Source organism: Bos indicus, chromosome 21 (assembly GCF_029378745.1).
Source record: "Bos indicus isolate NIAB-ARS_2022 breed Sahiwal x Tharparkar chromosome 21, NIAB-ARS_B.indTharparkar_mat_pri_1.0, whole genome shotgun sequence".
NCBI classification, from domain to species: Eukaryota; Metazoa; Chordata; class Mammalia; order Artiodactyla; family Bovidae; genus Bos; species Bos indicus.
The window spans coordinates 45,138,301-45,155,638 of record NC_091780.1 but is presented as its reverse complement, the minus strand read 5'-3'; the positions used below and the strand labels follow the sequence as shown (position 1 = coordinate 45,155,638).

At 46.8% G+C, this 17,338-nt stretch overlaps 2 long non-coding RNA genes and 3 other non-coding genes across 6 annotated transcripts; 3 read left to right on the top strand and 2 right to left on the bottom strand.

Annotated features, from left to right (window-relative positions):
- The first annotated feature begins 507 nt into the window (after positions 1 to 507).
- On the top strand, positions 508 to 12,966 carry LOC139178226 (uncharacterized). Of its 2 annotated transcripts, none has more exons than XR_011562658.1 (4): positions 508 to 568; positions 1,975 to 2,034; positions 5,477 to 5,598; positions 12,804 to 12,966. It is a non-coding gene; the product is annotated as an uncharacterized lncRNA (long non-coding RNA). The 2 variants fall into 2 exon arrangements; XR_011562659.1 differs by having other exon boundaries at positions 12,239 to 12,966.
- LOC139178500 (U1 spliceosomal RNA) lies at positions 704 to 867 on the top strand. The gene has a single exon (XR_011562889.1). It is a non-coding gene; the product is annotated as a U1 spliceosomal RNA (small nuclear RNA).
- LOC109575750 (uncharacterized) lies at positions 9,540 to 13,077 on the bottom strand. The gene is made up of 2 exons (XR_002183284.2): positions 12,964 to 13,077; positions 9,540 to 10,925 (listed from the first exon to the last, which is right to left on the bottom strand). It is a non-coding gene; the product is annotated as an uncharacterized lncRNA (long non-coding RNA).
- A 953-nt stretch (positions 13,078 to 14,030) lies between these two features.
- Positions 14,031 to 14,194, bottom strand: LOC139178501 (U1 spliceosomal RNA). Its single transcript, XR_011562890.1, has one exon. It is a non-coding gene; the product is annotated as a U1 spliceosomal RNA (small nuclear RNA).
- Positions 14,195 to 17,060: 2,866 nt separating this feature from the next.
- On the top strand, positions 17,061 to 17,150 carry TRNAY-GUA (transfer RNA tyrosine (anticodon GUA)). The gene is given in 2 exon segments: positions 17,061 to 17,097; positions 17,115 to 17,150. It is a non-coding gene; the product is annotated as a tRNA-Tyr (tRNA).
- The last annotated feature ends 188 nt before the right edge of the window (positions 17,151 to 17,338 follow it).

Here is a 17,338-nt window from a genome sequence, read left to right as displayed (position 1 = left end):
TGAGCTACTTCACTTTCATTTTTCACTTTCGTGCATTGGAGAAGGAAATGGCAACCCACTCCAGTGTTCTTGCCTGGAGAATCCCATGGACAGGGGAGTCTGGTGGGCTGCCGTCTATGGGGTCGCACAGAGTCGGACACTACTGAAGCGACTTAGCAGCAGCAGCAGCAGCGCTTAACGTCAACAGGCAAATAGCTCTTTCCTGAACTTTCCATGACTAGAAGATGAGTTCAGAAAGGGGAGGGCAAAAATGGGCTAACATTTTTGCCGAAAGGAAGGTGAGACCAGACCCGAGCCCCGACCCACCCCCTCAACTGCGGGGCACCGCGAGCTCGCGTCTTCCCAGGTCCCCCCGACTGGTCGCCAGTCGCCCACGCGCTCCCCTCACGAGACACTGGCGAGTCTCGGGTGGGGTTAGTATGTCCCGCGCCCCAGCGTGGAAGAACATGACATCCGGGGCATCCTGGCAGGGGGCGTGGCGTATGTAGATGAGCGGCGCGCGGAGGCTGCTGGTCCCGCTCCTCCCGGGCCTCGGTGTCCTGCGTGTGCACACGCGGAGGTTCCTGAGGTTGTTCTCTGGGTGGGCGAGGCCGGGCCGGGGGACGCGCAGGGGCGTAGGGGGCGGAGGTGGTGCGAGGGAAGTGACCGTGCGTGCAGAGTGGGGCGAGCTCGAGGGTGCTGGGCGGTGGGGGGGTATCAACTCATACTTACCTGGCAGGGGAGATACCATGGTCACGAAGGTGGTTTTCCCAGGGCGAGGCTTATCCATTGCACTCCGGATGTGCTGACCCCTGCGATTTCCCCAAATGTGGGAAACTCGACTGCATAATTTGTGGTAGTGGGGGACTGCGTTCGCGCTTTCCCCTGAGTCTTTTTTGGTTTTAAAGGCAGCTGGTACCATAGGTCTCGCGGTGGAGTTTTTGTTTACGTTTAATAAGCTAGTAATCTTAAAAAATGTACGCAAGTGTAAAAATTGTGTTCTTGGGGAAAAGTGGGAAGTAACTATAGAAAATACAAGTATATGCTCTTTTTTTTTTTTTCTTTTTTTCTTACTGTACTCTTACTTCACTGTAATGCCCTATCACTCCCTATTTGGAGAAAAATAATGTGAAAAGCTTAAAGCGTCTGCCTGCATTGCGGGAGACGTGGGTTCTAATCCCTGGGTAGGGAAGATCCTCTGGAGAAGGAAATGGCAACCCACTCCACTATTCTTGCCTGGAGAATCCCATGGAAGGAGGAGCCTGAGGGGCTACAGTCCACGGGATCGCAAAGAGTTGGATAGGACTGAGCGACTTCACTTTCACTTTTCTTCAACTACCTATTTTTCTTCATTCCCAATATCCAGTCACGTCTTGACTTTTGTTAAAATTCTTGCCAAATGTCGAACTTGTCTCCCATTCTCATCTTCATGGCGACTGAGTTCAGGTATTTATCTAATTACAGCCTGTGTGAAACTTTCCTTGTAATTCATGCCTCCCAAAACTTACTTTTTATTTTTTTTATTTTTAAACTTTATCTAATTGTATTAGTTTTGCCAAATATCAAAATGAATCTGCCACAGGTATACATGTGTTCCCCATCCTAGACCCTCCTCCCTCCTTCCTCCCCATACCATCCCTCTGGGTCGTCCCAGTGCACTAGCCCCAAGCATCCAGTATCGTGCATCGAACCTGGAGTGGCATCTCGTTTCTTACATGATATTTTACGTGTTTCAATGTCATTCTCCCAAATCTTCCCAATGGGGAAGTAAAAATGGGGGAAAAAAATGGGAAGTAACTATAGGAAATAGGAGTGTATGCTCTTTTGTTGAATAGCACCACGGACTCACTGCATCTGCGTTTGCTTGAATTCTAGGAGTTTGTGAAGTACGATTGAGCAATTGAACTGAAGTATACGTATTCTGACATTTTTGTCACATGCTTTGCTAGGTTATGATCTTTTGCTTTTTAACCTTGTTAATTTGCTGTTTTGTAGAGGCAATGGCACCCCACTCCAGTACTTTTGCCTGGAAAATCCCATGGACGGAGGAGGCTGGTAGGTTGCAGTCCATGGGGTCGTTAGGGTCGGACACGGCTGAGCAACTTCACTTTCACTTTTCACTTTCCTGCATTGGAGTAGAAAATGGCAACCCACTCCAGTGTTCTTGCCTAGAGAATCCCAGGGACGGGGAAACCTGGTGGGCTGCCGTCTATGGGGTCCCACAGAGTTGGACACGACTGAAGCGACTTAGCAGCAGCAGAGGTTTTTCAGGGGTTTTCAAGGCAAGAATACTGAAGTTGTTTGCCATTCCCTTCTCCAGTAGAACATATTCTATCAGACCTCTCCAGCATGACCAGTTTGTTTTGGGTGGCGGCATTGCTTAGTTTCATTGAGTTAGGCTGTGGTCCGTGTGATCAGATTGGCTGGTTTTCTGTGATTAAGGTTTCAGTGTGTTTGCCCTCTGATACCTTCTCGCAACACTTGTCTTAACTTGGCTTTCTCTTACCTTGGACGTGGGGTATCTCTTCACGGCTGCTCCAGCAAAGTGCAGCCGCTGCTCCTTACTTTGGATGAGGGGTATCTCCTCAGGGTAGCCCCTCCTGACCTTGAACGTGGAGTATCTCCTTTCAACCCTCCTGCACCCGCGCAGCTGCTGCTCCTTGGACGTGGTGTTGCTCCTATTGGCCACCGCCCGTGACCTCAAGTGTGGGATAGCTCCTCTCCGCCCCCACCCCTGACCTCGGAAGTGGGGTAGCTCCTCTCGGCCGCAAGATGGTTAAACAGTGGAAACAGTGTCAGACTTTATTTTGGAGGGCTCCAAAATCACTGCAGATGGTGACTGCAGCCATGAAATTAAAAGACGCTTACTCCTTGGAAGGGAAGTTATGACCAACCTAAGATAGCGTGTTAAAAAGCAGAGACATTACTTTGCCAACAAAGGTCCGTCTGGTCAAAGCTATGGTTTTTCCAGTGGTCATATATGTATGTGAGAGTTGGACTGTGAAGAAAGCTGAGCGCCGAAGAATTGATGCTTTTGAACTGTGGTGTTGGAGAAGACGCTTGAGAGCCCCTTGGACTGCAAGGAGGTCCAGCCAGTGCATCGTAAAGGAGATCAGTCCTGGGTGTTCATTGGAAGGACTGGTGCTAAAGCTGAAACTCCAATACTTTGGCCACCTCATGCAGAGTTGACTCATTGGAAAAGACCCTGATGCTGGGAGGGATTGGGGGCAGGAGAAGAAGGGGCTGACAGAGGATGAGATGGCTGGATGGCATCACCCACTCGATGGACATGAGTTTGAGTAGACTCCGGGAGTTGGTGATGGACAGGGAGGCCTGGCATGCTGCGACTCATGGGGTCGCAAAGAGTCAGACACGACCGAGCGACTGAACTGAAGGTTTTTCTTTTAAGCTTTCTAATTTGCCTGCCATCGAGTTGTTTTCTATTGCCTGATACTCCCCCCCACCCCCCAGCCCAGTAAATAGCAGTTGTGTATTCGGCAGCAGGAGAAAACCTCAGAGCAAAAGACTGACTTGTACTTTTGAGATGTTTGAGGCGAAAAAGGCAAGTTCTGTGTCTGTGCAAAGAAGGCTTAGCAGTGAGTGAAGGTGATGAGCTTCTATATAGCAGTGGGGTTGGCTTCTCTGGACAGGAGCAGATCGTGAACAGGTTCTAATCTGGTGCTGCAGGTATTAATAACTTGGTTGTGAGGTTTGGAAGGACTCGTTGGATGGGACCGGGTTCTGTAAGTTGCCAGTCATTTGCTCGTCCTGGAGGGTTGGCGGGTAGAGAGTATATAATACACAGCCGTGGACAAATTCTAGGCTTTCAGAAGGGGCTGGGACAGCATTATCCCCACTCTCAAGATGTAGGCATGTGATGACAGCGAAGACCTGTTTATGAAGCCCTTCCAAAACAAGGGGCTTGTGCTTCTAATGGACTCAGAAGACCAGGCAAAACCCTGGCCATTTGCTAAGGTTTTTCATAAGTGCTGTATAGAGTCTCCTGACTGCCCAGGAAAAAAAAGGAGACTGCCACTGTAAGACTTGGAATCACAATCCTGATGTGGGCCTTTCCTCTAGTGATAATGTTGCCCTTCCCCATCCTGATAGCTCAGTTGATAAAGATAAAGCTATCAGGCAGGCTTCCCTGATAGCTCAGTTGATAAAGAATCTGCCCGCAATGTGGGAAACCTGGGTTTGATCCCTGGCTTGGGAAGATCCCCTGGAGAAGGGAAAGGCTATCCACTCCAGTATTCTGGCCTGGAGACTTCCATGGACTGCATAGTCCACAGGGTTGCAAAGAGTCGGACACGACTGAGAGACTTTCACTCACTTCATCATCCAAGTCAGTTCTGGCCCAGGCTCTCTGGCCCCATAGGCACTGGGACATGTAATGTGTAATGGAAGATGAATACTAAATCAGAAAAAAAAATTCCCCTGTGCAAAAAAGGGAAAGATATTTACTCCTCTTTCTCAAACTGTTTATTCTTTTGTTTTTGTTTTGGTCTGTGCCAGACTTAGTTTTGGCTTGCGGGCTCCTTGTTGCAGCGTGTGGGATCTAGTTCCCTGAGTAGGATGGAACCCAGACCCCTGAATTGGGAGCGTGGGATCTTAGCCCCTGGACCAATAGGGAAGTCCTCCCCGTTTCTTAAAAAATTTGCAAATACATGTTCTGTCCTTTTGAGATACATAGATACATAGTGTTTTTAACAGCTAAACAAATCTTTTGTCAGTGTTGCAACCTAAGAATGTTTGTTTTGGGCCTTTGAAGCCATCTTTTTGAAGTGTGAACATCAAGGAAATGCTCCATCTCCCTCTACCTCAGGGAGTTTAGCTAAAGTGGCTGGCTCCATGTTGTAATGACCTGCTTGCCATGGAGATACGAGTTTTATTTCCTTTTGGATAAAGGCACACGGATGGCCACTCCAATTACCAGTTGAATTTAGAATGAACTGTGTAGCAAATGGTGCTGTCAAGTCCTCCTATTGAGGACAAGTTCTTGAAGACGTATATGTAATGAGTTGTATCTGCCTGCCTATATAACAGGCAACATTCTTATTGTTATGGGGTGAATTGTGTCATTCCCCCTGCCCCAAGATTCATATATTGAGGCCCTGGCCCTCACGTGACTGTATTTGGAGACAGGGCCTTTAAGGAGGTAAATTAAGATTAAAATGAGGTCATAAAGGTGGATCTCTTAATTCAATATGACTGATGTCCTTAATTGGAGATGTGAGGGACAGCTGCAAGCCAAGAAGAGGCCTCATGAGAAAGCAAAGCTGCCAATATCTTGGTCTTGGATTTACAGCTCCTCAAACTGGGAAATGTTCGTATTATTCAAACCTCCCTGGCAGTCCATGATGTTTTATTACGGCGGCCCAAACTGAATGATATCCTGTCTTTGCAGTCTATTTGGTGCATTTCTTGTGATGTACATTACAATGTGGTTTAGTAGTTTTTCAGTAAAAATATTTTCTTTCTTTCTACTTTCATGGAGAGGATTCCCTGGTTTGACAGGAGATGGTATTCGCAATGGTTTGGCATCAAGGACAAGTGTTGGTTTGGTGGTTCTTGACTTGACTGAATCGGGTAAACGTCTTGTGGTCTCACAACAGTCAGGTAAGAAAAGACCCTGAGTTATTTTAATTTAAAAGTCTCCCTTTTAGGACTTCCCTGGTGGTCCAGTGGTTAAGACTCCATGCTTCCAGTGCAGGGGGCATGGGTTTGATCCCTGTTAGGGAAACTTCTGCATGCCATGTGGTGTGGCAAAAAAAAAAAAAAAAAAAGCCCTTTTTCAGCCCTCTGCTCTTTTCAAATTCTAGCTGGAGGAACCACCCGCTTCAATATCAACATATTAAGTAAGCATGGGTAACATAGGTTCTAAAATTCTCAGGATCACTATTAGCATTGAAGGTAAAAGAAATATGTCTGTGTGTGTGTGTGTGTGTATATATATATATATATATATGCCAGCTTCCCTGGTAGCTCAGATAGTAAAGCATCTGCCTACAATGCGAGAGACCTGGGTTGGATCCCTACGTTGGAAAGATCCGCTGGAGAAGGAAATGGCAACCCACTCCAGTATTCATGCTTGGAAAATCCCATGGACCGAGGAGCCTGGTAGGCTAGAGTCCATGGGGTCCCAAAGAGTCGGACACGACTGAGTGACTTCACTTTCACTTTTCATTGCTCTCATCAGGGCTTCCCTGGTGGCTCAGATGGTAAAGCGTCTGCCTGTAATGAGGGAGACCTGCGTTTGATCCCTGGGTCGGGAAGATCCCCTGGAGAAGGAAATGGCAACCCACTCCAGTTCTCTTGCCTGGAAAATCCCATGGATGGAGGTGCCTGGTAGGCTACAGTCCATGGGGTCACAAAGAGTCAGAAATGACTGAGCGACCTCATGCATATCTAACTATCTATCTATATATATATATATATAGTCACTCAGTCTGTGGCTCAGATCATGAACTCTTTATTGCCAAATTCAGACTTAAATTGAAGAAAATAGGGAAAACCACTAGACCATTCAGGTCTAAATCAAATCCGTTATGATTATACAGTGGAAGTGAGAAATAGGTTTAAGGGCCTAGATCTGATAGATAGAGTGCTTGATGAACTATGGATGGAGGTTCATGACATTGTACAGGAGACAGGGATCAAGACCATCCCCATGGAAAAGAAATGCAAAAAAGCAAAATGGCTGTCTGGGGAGGCCTTACAAATAGCTGTGAAAAGAAGAGAAGCGAAAAGCAAAGGAGAAAAGGAAAGATATAGGCATCTGAATGCAGAGTTCCAAAGAATAGCAAGGAGAGATAAGAAAGCCTTCCTTAGCGATCAATGCAAAGAAATAGAAGAAAACAATAGAATGGGAAACACTAGAGATCTCTTCAAGAAAATCAGAGATACCAAGGGAACATTTCCTGCAAAGATGGGCTCGATAAAGGACAGAAATGGTACAGACCTAACAGAAGCAGAAGATATTAAGAAGAGGTGGCAAGAATACACAGAAGAACTGTACAAAAAAGATCTTCACGACCCAGATAATCACGATGGTGTGATCACTGACCTAGAGCCAGACATCCTGGAATGTGAAGTCAAGTGGGCCTTAGAAATCATCACTACGAACAAAGCTAGTGGAGGTGATGGAATTCCAGTTGAGCTATTCCAAATCCTGAAAGATGATGCTGTGAAAGTGCTGCACTCAATTTGCCAGCAAATTTGGAAAACTCAGCAGTGGCCACAGGACTGGAAAAGGGCCGTTTTCATTCCAATCCCAAAGAAAGGCAATGCCAAAGAATGCTCAAACTACTGCACAATTGCACTCATTTCACACTCTGGTAAAGTAATGCTCAAAATTCTCCAAGCCAGGCTTCAGCAATATGTGAACCATGAACTTCCAGATGTTCAAGCTGGTTTTAGAAAAGGCAGAGGAACCAGAGATCAGATTGCCAACATCTGCTGGATCATGGAACAAGGAAGAGAGTTCCAGAAAAACATCTACTTCTGCTTTATTGACTATGTGAAAGCCTTTGACTGTGTGGATCACAATAAACTGGAAAATTCTGAAAGTGATGGGAATACCAGACCACCTGACCTGCCTCTTGAGAAACTTATATGCAGGTCAGGAAGCAACAGTTAGAACTGGACATGGAACAGACTGGTTCCAAATAGGAAAAGGAGTACGTCAAGGCTGTATATTGTCACCCTGCTTATTTAACTTCTATGCAGAGTACATCATGAGAAATGCTGGGCTGGAAGAAGCACAAGTTGGAATCAAGATTGCCGGGAGAAATATCAATAACCTCAGATATGCAGAGGAGAAGGCAATGGCACCCCACTCCAGTACTCTTGCCTGGAAAATCCCATGGACGGAGGAGCCTGGTGGGCTGCAGTCCATGGGGTCGCCAGAGTCGGACACGACTGAGCGACTTCACTTTCACTTTTCACTTTCATACATTGGAGAAGGAAATGGCAACCCACTCCAGTGTCCTTGCCTGGAGAATCCCAGGGACGGGGGAGCCTGGTGGGCTGCCGTCTATGGGGTCGCACAGAGTTGGACACTACTGAAGTGACTTAGCGGTAGTAGCAGCAGATATGCAGATGACACCACCCTTATGGCAGAAAGTGAAGAGGAACTCAAAAGCCTCTTGATGAAAGTGAAAGAGGAGAGTGAAAAAGTTGGCTTAAAGCTCAACATTCAGAAAACTAAGATAATGGCTGCTGCTGCTGCTGCTGCTAAGTCCCTTCAGTCATGTCCAACTCTGTGCGACCCCATAGGCGGCCTCCCACCAGGCTCCCCCGTCCCTGGGATTCTCCAGGCAAGAACACTGGAGTGGGTTGCCATTTCCTTCTGCAGGAAAGTGAAAAGTGAAAGAGAAGTTGGTCAGTCATGTCCGACTCTTAGGGACCCCCCATGGACTGCAGCCCACCAGGCTCCTCCATCCATGGGATTTTCCAGGCAAGAGTACTGGATTGGGGTGCCATTGCCTTCTCCGAAGATCATGGCACCTGGTCCCATCACTTCATGAGAAATAGATGGGGAAATAGTGGAAACAGACTTTATTTTTTTTGGCTCCAAAATCACTGCAGATGGTGATTGCAGCCATGAAATTAAAAGACGCTTACTCCTTGGAAAGAAAGTTATGACCAACCTAGATAGCATATTCAAAAGCAGAGACATTCCTTTGCCAGCAAAGGTCTGTCTAGTCAAGGCTGTGGTTTTTCCAGTGGTCATGTATGGATGTGAGAGTTGGACTGTGAAGAAAGCTAAGCACAGAAGAATGGATGCTTTTGAACTGTGGTGTTGGAGAAGACTCTTGAGAGTCCCTTGGACTGCAAGGAGATCCAACCAGTCCATTCTGAAGGAGATCAGCCCTGGGATTTCTTTGGAAGGAATGATGCTAAAGCTGAAACTCCAGTACTTTGGCCACCTCACTCGAAGAGGTGACTCATTGGAAAAGACTCTGATGCTGGGAGGGATTGGGGGCAGGAGGAGAAGGGGACGACAGAGGATGAGATGGCTGGATGGCATCACCAACTTGATGGACATGAGTTTGAGTGAACTGTGGGAGTTGGTGATGGACAGGGAGGCCTGGCGTGCTGCGATTCATGGGGTCACAGAGTGGGACATGACTGAGCGACTGAACTGAACTGAACTACTCTTCAATTTCTTGGAAGTGTTTTACTTTCCATCTGGTGATAGCATAGTAGAAACCCGGTTTTTTGGGCCACCTTTCTACTTGTTCCTTTTCCTCCATGAGAAACACGTATTATTTTTTTCTCCTTTTAAAGTACTGGGGAGACCTGCTGTACATATTAAAAGCTATCATGTCCTGTGCTATAGATGCCATGTTAGTGGAGCTCCTTGGAGAAAAAGACCCCTAATTTGGTAACTATGTACCTCCTGAAAGAAGAGATGGATGGCCAAGAGTGACTATCTCACACTTCACTGGAAAAGCCCTCCAAACAGAGACAAATCCATGTATGGAGCTGGGCCTTAGCAAATGACGACACTTTTTTAGTTTGAGATAGAGAACAATTAACAAAACTTAACAATCAAATTAAGGAAAAAAAAGAGAATTTTATTCTAGTCAAACTGAGGATTATAACCCAGGATAAGCTCTGAGACAGAAATCCAAGGCACAGTCACATATATTTTTCAGAACAAAGAATCATACATCAAAATAACATACTGACATTTTACATAAAGTTCACCAAAGATGCATAGTTCAGGTAAGCATGTACAAATCAGGCAGCAAGCCACCATACCCTTTGACACAGCTGGGAAAGAATGCCAGTCTTCTGAGAAGTTACATCGCTGTTGTCAGAAGAAAGGGAGAAAAAAAATGATCTTTATGGCCCAGCAGGCATTTCCACCTCTAAGGAGACCTGGTTAATGTATAATACACATCACACGCTAGGGAGGGCCCAATATGGGCAGGGACTATGTTATGCTTAAATTTTCTTGTCCTGTTTATACATTCAGTTCCATCAGAATCAATAATTTACCAAAAGGATAAGCTATGGTCAGGTGTAAAACAATATCCTTTGTCAAGAATTCAATTAAAAGGGGGCTTCCCTGGTGGCTCAGTGGTAGAGGATCTGCCTGCCAGTGCAGGAGACACAGGTTCCATCCCTGGTCAGGGAAGAAACTACATGCTGTGGAGCAACTAAGCCCGTGCGCCACTACTGAGCCTGTGCTCTAGAGCCCATGAGCCACAACTACTGAGTCCATGAGCTGCAACTACTGAAGCCCGAGTGCTAGAGCCTGTGCTCCAAAACGAGAGAAGCCACCACAATGAGAAACCCACACAGCAACTCAGACCCAACACAGCCAAAAACAACTAAGTTTTAAAAAAGAATTCAATTAGAAGGAATAAACCAGTTTTTAAAAAATTAGAAAAATGAGAATTTTAAAACAGCGCTCACCTTGTAAAGAAGTAACAAATTTGATAATTGACTAATATGTAGATTTATACAAGATCTCAGAAAAATTAATTTATTATTCCGTTAATGTTAAGGCCTGTAAGCTTCTGCTGCTGCTAAGTTGCTTCAGTCGTGTCCGACTCTGCGTGACCCCATAGACGGCAGCCCACCAGGCTCCCCCGTCCCTGGGATGCTCCAGGCAAGAACGCTGGAGTGGGTTGCCATTTCCTTCTCCAATGCATGAAAGTGAAAAGTGAAAGTGAAGTCGCTCAGTTGTATCCAACTCTTCAGACCCCATGGACTGCAGCCTACCAGGCTCCTCCATCCATGGGATTTTCCAGGCAATTTTAACCCTGCAGTTATCCTGACTTCAGTACCATCGTCTGCGAGGTTTATCTGTGTAGTTGATCTGAGTTCTGGTTATTTTTCTGTCCCCCTAATGGCAGAGTCTTTGTTTTCAAACACAGAGTCCTATATTGATGGCAAAGGATTCCTCAAGGGTTTCAGGACTCTTCTATTTTCTGTAGGAAAAAAACAGAAATTTATGGGAAAACTTACAGAACTATGTCCCAGCAGAAGGGTCTGTAATTGTAGATGATTTTCTAACAGTCTCCTAAAGGACACTGGAAAACCAACACCTCAGCTTTGTTCCAGCTCCTTGCTTCACAGAGAAACAAGGCCTCACTAGACAAATTGTAGGATTGTGAAACAGAAGTAAAATATTGCGGATTCATTTTGATATATGGCAAAACCAATACAATATTGTAAAGTTAAAAAATAAAATAAAAATAAAATGGCAAAAAAATAAATAAATAAAATATTTAGGGTATGTTGTCAATCGAAGGCTGCAAAGTGTTACAAGCTAGGAGTCACCTAATTTTTCAGTGAAGCATCTACATCTAGTACAAAAAAGAAAAGACAGTTTGGGGTCAGGTACAAGTACTAGTCAGGTAGGGACTTCCCTGGTGGCTTAGCGGTAAAGAATCTGCCTGCTATGCAGGAGACCTGGGTTCAATCCCTGGGTCAGGTAGATCCCCTGGAGAAGGAAATGGCAACCCACTCCAGTATTCTTGCCTGGGAAATCCCATGGGCAGAGGAGCCTGGCGGGCTACAGTCCATAGAATCACAAAGGGTTGGAAACAACTGAGCGACTAAACCACCACCAGCACTAGTCAGGTACTTAGATGGTAGGTTTCAGCTTTTCCAGAGGCAAAACTTCTGACAAAGCACTGCGTGGGAATTCCCCAGATCAGATTCAGTTGCTCAGTCATGTCTGACTCTTTGCGACCCCATGAATTGCAGCACGCCAGGCCTCCCTGTCTATCACCAACTCCTGGAGTTCACGCAGACTCACATCCATCGAGTCAGTTATCTACTGGTTTGGTCCCTAGAAAAAAGATTTTGAAGAAAAATCAGCTATTTCCCCCCAACTTTGGGTATTCCAATTTTTAGAAAGAAAACTTTTCACTTATTTTGTTATGAAAACAAAGTTGTGTTAATGGAATTTTAAGTCAAAAGTTGGGATTAGGCTATAAACCTAATAGTATGGTTCTCAGTTCTTGGTTTCAGTGTCCTGGAAGTGCCTACTTGTGTGCTTTTCAGCTGCAGCAGCAGCTGCCACACTTTTTGAAGGCTCAAACCCTGACCTTGGGTTGCTTATTTGCTATCAAAGTGAAAGAGAAAATCAGTTGGATTCATATTTCCCATGTGAAGCCAGTTAAATACCTTAGGAAAACCAAAGGGTGATTTACACAAGAACTTGACACTTAAATTTTCTGGAATAACTGACATTGGAACTGAGCTGTACTGAAAAGGTAATGATTCTTTCCTACAGATACATGTTTCCAGTCAATGCCACTTTGCACTCTCAGAAATGGTTTGTATTGAAGTTGAACAGCTGTCATTGGTGATTATTGGCAGAGCACTTTTTATAATATCAAAATAAATCTAACTTGAATCCATGTCCTCAAGCGCTAAATTTGACATGAAAACAATTTTGAGTACAATGTTGTGTTAGTCTACTGTACAGCAAAATGACTGTTATATATACATTTTAAAATATATATTTGCTCCAGTCAATGTAAGTACTTGACTTAAATATGAGGTTAACTCTAAAAGCTGACTTAAATAAAACCCAACATTCAAAAAAACTAAGATCACATGGCATCCAGTCCCATCACTTCATGGCAAATAGATCGGGAAAAGTGGTAACAGTGACAGATTTTATTTTCTTGGGCTCCCAAGTCGCTGGAGAGGGTGTCTGAAGCCACAAAATTAAAACATTTGCTCCTTGGAAGGAAAACTATGACAAACCTAGACAGCGTATTAAGAAGCAGAGACATCACTTTGTTGACAAAGGTCTGTATAGTCAAAACTATGTTTTTGTTTTTCCCCACTAGTCATTTATAGATGTGGGAACTGAAAGATAAGAAACATCAAGCACCAAAGAACTGATGCTTTCAAACTGTGGTGATGGAGAAAACTCTTGAGAGTCCCTTGGACTGCAAGGAGATCAAACTAGTCAACCTGAAAAAAAGAAAGTCAATTCAGAATACTCACTGGAAAGACTGACGCTGAAATTGAAGCTTCAACTTGGTCCACCTGATGCAAAAAACCTGATGCATTGGGAAAGAACCTGATGCCGGGAAAGATTGAGAGCAAGAGGAGGAGGCAACTGAAGAATGAGATAGTTACATAGCATTATCGATTCAATGAACAAAAACGAGTTTGCTCAAACTATGCTCAATGTGTTAAGGGACAAAACACCTGGCATGTTCATAGTACCTTAAAAATAGACACGACACACCAAGTCTCAAATAGCTCAAACACTGCAGACTTAAAAGAACATCTGAAATAGTAAAAAACTCAGATATGCTCTATCACTTGTTCAAGTGAACAAGTAAAACTTTTTACTTGGCAAAATCTCTCATTGCCTTAAAATCTGTTTAACAGAAATTAAAAAATAGTTCACAAGTATTAATTTTATGTTTATCACAATCCTGAGAACAGTTCAGTTCAGTCGCTCAGTCGTGTCCGACTCTCTGCGACCCCATGAATCGCAGCACGCCAGGCCTCCCTGTCCATCACCAACTCCCGGAGTTCACTCAAAGCCAGTCTGTCGCGTCGGTGATGCCATCCAGCCATCCCATTCTCTGTCGTCCCCGCCCAGCATCCCGCCGCCGACCCCTCCCAGCATTATGATTTTTTCCAATGAGTTAACTTTTCCCATGAGGTAGCCAAAATACTGGAATTTCAGCTTTAGCATCATTCTTTTCAAGAACACCCATGACTGATCTTGCAGTCCAAGGGGTTTTCAAGAGTTCCCACAGTACAGTTTAAAATGCATTAACTCTCCGGCACGCAGCTTTTTTCCACAGTCCAACTCTCACATCCGAGCATGACTACTATAAAACAAACCTTAACTACACAGACCTTTGCTGGCAAAATAATCTGTTTCTGAACATAATACCGATATCACTCACAAATTTCTAAGGAATAAACGTCTTAAAAGAAAGTTGGTAAAGACTAATTTTTATATTACCCATTATTCCAAAAAAATTGTAATGTCACAAACAGAAAGATAAACCTGAAAACGCTTAAGCTTATTATTTATAACACTTATGTATCAGAGGAAAGCACGAACGTAGTCCCCCACTACCACAAGTTATACAGTCGAGTTTCCCACATTTGGGGAAATCGCAGGGGTCAGCACATCCGGAGTGCAATGGATAAGCCTCGCCCTGGGAAAACCACCTTCGTGATCATGGTATCTCCCCTGCCAGGTAAGTATGAGTTGATGCCCACCCACCGCCCAACACCCTCGAGCTCGCCCCACTCTGCACGCACGGTCACTTCCCTCGCACCATCTCCGCACACTCAGCTCCTGCTCGTCCCCGGCCCGGCCTCGCCCAACCGGGGAACAACCTCAGGAACCTCCGCGTGTGCACACGCAGGACACCGAGACCCGGGAGGAGCGGGACCAGCAGCCTCCGCGCGCCGCGCATCTACATAACCACGCCCCCTGCCGGGATGCCCGGATGTCATGGTCTTCCAGGCGGGGGCGTGGGACCTACTAACCCATCCGAGACTCGCAGGTGTCTCGTGAGGGGAGTGCGTGGGCGAGTGGCGTCCAGGCGTGGGGGGGGGGGTACCTGGGAAGACGTCAGCTCACGGTGCTCCGCAGTTGAGGGGGTGGGTCGGGGCTGGGGTCTGGTCTCACTTTCCTTTCAGCAAAATATCAGCCCATTTTTGCCCTCCCCTCTCTGAACTCATCTTCTAGTCATGGAAATTTCAGGAATAGAACTATTTGCCGGTTGACGTTAAGCCCTAAAGCCGCCTTAATAGGAATGCGTGGTAATGTTTCTTCACGGTGTCTTTTTAAGTAAAAGTGACGAAAGTGCTTCGGGATATATAGCCTATCCTAGTGATGCTGGAAGGAAAGCCCGGGGTCCTATTGCAGAGAGAAAACCAGGTGAGAGCGCGAGCGGTCGCCTCCACCGCCTCAGGCGGGGGCTCCCGGAGCGCGGTGCTCGGGGTCAGGAGCCCTTGCCCTTGGGCCTTGCCCCCGCATCCCACCCCCCACCACCCCCGCCTGTTGCCCCAACGGGCAGACACTGAGCGGCCCCCCAGGTGTCCTTTGGTCCTTTCCGATCTGACTCGGTCAAAGAGAAACACAGCAGACCGTAGAGAAAATGTTGAAAGCAAACTTTATTCAGTGAATACTGACAGCAGGGGAAAGAGCTGACCGAGCTCCATTCCGAAATGGGCGAGGGGATCGGAACGTTTTAAAGGGAGGATGAGAGGGAGGGGGCTCAGAAGAGGCAGCAGTGGAAAACCAGAGCTGGTCAGTAGAGAGGCCGGCCAGACGTGTTTGTCAGCGGGCAGTTACTGAAGTTAGGATGGTCCTCGCACAGAAAGTGGGAGACAGAGGCCCTATCCTTCTTGCTTACACTTCAAAGGAATGGCTCCCAGTCTTTGACAGACGCTCTGGGTTGTAAGAGAACCATCTTCACAATTGCAAGCCCTTTTAAATGAATGCTCTAACAAAGGGCAGTCAAGCGACCTTTCTGGCGCTTCAGTGGTTAAGACTCTGAGCGCTCAATGTGGGGGGCGGGGCACGGGTTACCCTGGCCAGGGAACTAAAATGCAGCATAGCGCAGACAAAAGAGAAAGAAAGAAAAAGGGATGACAGGGGCCTGTGTAAGGTGTCAGACTTTCTCAGGAATTTTTTTTCATAACTTTTTAAATTGAAATATAGTTGTTTCGGAGAAGGCAATGGCACCCCACTCCAGTACTCTTGCCTGGAAAATCCCATGGACGGAGGAGCCTGGTAGGCTGCAGTCGATGGGGTCGCTAAGAGTCGGACACGACTGAGCGAATTCACTTTCACTTTTCGCTTTCATGCATCGGAGAAGGAAATGGCAACCCACTCCGGTGTTCTTGCCTGGAGAATCCCAGGGACGGGGGAGCCTGGTGGGCTGCCGTCTATGGGGTCGCACGGAGTCGGACACGACTGAAGCGACTTAGCAGCAGCAGCAGCATAGTTGTTTACAACGTTGTGTTAGTTTCAGGTGTAAGGCAAAATGTTTTATATATCATATTTTAGTTAGAGAAAGGGGTGTGGAGGTGGGAGAAAACTGACAATAGACACCGTAGGCAAATTAATTAGTACCTTAGTTGTTAAGAGCTACAAAAAAAGTAAATAAAAAAAAATCGAGGAAGGAAAGGAGATGGGGAACTGCTATAAGGAGGCAGGTTGCTGTGTTGATTTCGGTAGTCAGGGGAGGCTCCCTGGAGAAGGTGACAATGTGAGCAGACTGGAGGGAGGAGGGGGCTGGGCATAGGGCTTCTGGGAAGAGCATCCCTAGCAAAAGGTCAGCTAGACCAGTGTGTGGAGAAGAGCATGAAGGTCCTGAATACAGAACAAAATTTATGAATGGTACCGAAACTGAGAGAGGTGACTGCGTGAAGACAAGAACTGAGGGTCGTGTAGACCTGTGTAAGGGTTCAAGTCTGAGTGAACCAGAAGTTTCCAGAAGAGAAGCAGCTTCATCTAAACCCTCCACATCCCACCCCCACCCCTCTTCCACACTCCCCTAGCAAAGGAGAGAAAATCACTCTGGCTGTAAAGGTGACAGAGCGAAAGCAGGGAGATCCATAGGAGACCTGCAGAATGCAGGCAAGATGATACTGGCTTTGAAGGGCGGCACAACGTGCCACAGCAAATAATACCATTTTGACCCAAAGAGTAGTTTGAACTGACGGCACTTAAAGAGCACCAGGTGGCTGCCTAGGCGGTTGGCAGCCGGCTCCGCGGTGCCCCTCTCCTCGGCCCGGCCTCCCGCACCCCACGCACCCATCCATTTCCCAACGCCTCTCCCCTAGCCCTCTTCCTCACTTTCAGGCCGCGGTCCCCACTTGTAGAAAGAGGGACGGGGGAGAGAAAACGAGGCATCTTGAAACTCGCTGCCCCGATGCCGGGCGACACAAAGGCCGGGCCGCAGCCACCCCGCAGGACTGTCTGGTCCTCTCACCCGCACCCGGACTCTGGCAGCGCGCGCACCGATTTCTTCAAAAGGGCTTCCGACCAGAGTCCCAGTGTGGTTGTGCATCGTTTCCGGAAAAAGTAAGGTCCCCGGCCACTTGGTGGCGCGCACCCTTCGATAGCTCAGCTGGTAGAGCGGAGGACTGTAGATCCGACACGTGTGGTCATCCTTAGGTCGCTGGTTCGATTCCGGCTCGAAGGAGGTGCTGGTTGCTTTTGCTCCCCAGAGAAAGGCACCCCGCCCCCGGCGCCTCTGCCCCGCCCGACACCCTGCGGCAGCGCAGCGACCTTCCTTCTTGGCCAGAGGCGGGAAAGCCTTTCGGGGACACCCGCACATCCCGCGTTGGCCGTGGCCTGGGGACTCGCCTGCGCCGTCTCCTGATTTGGAGA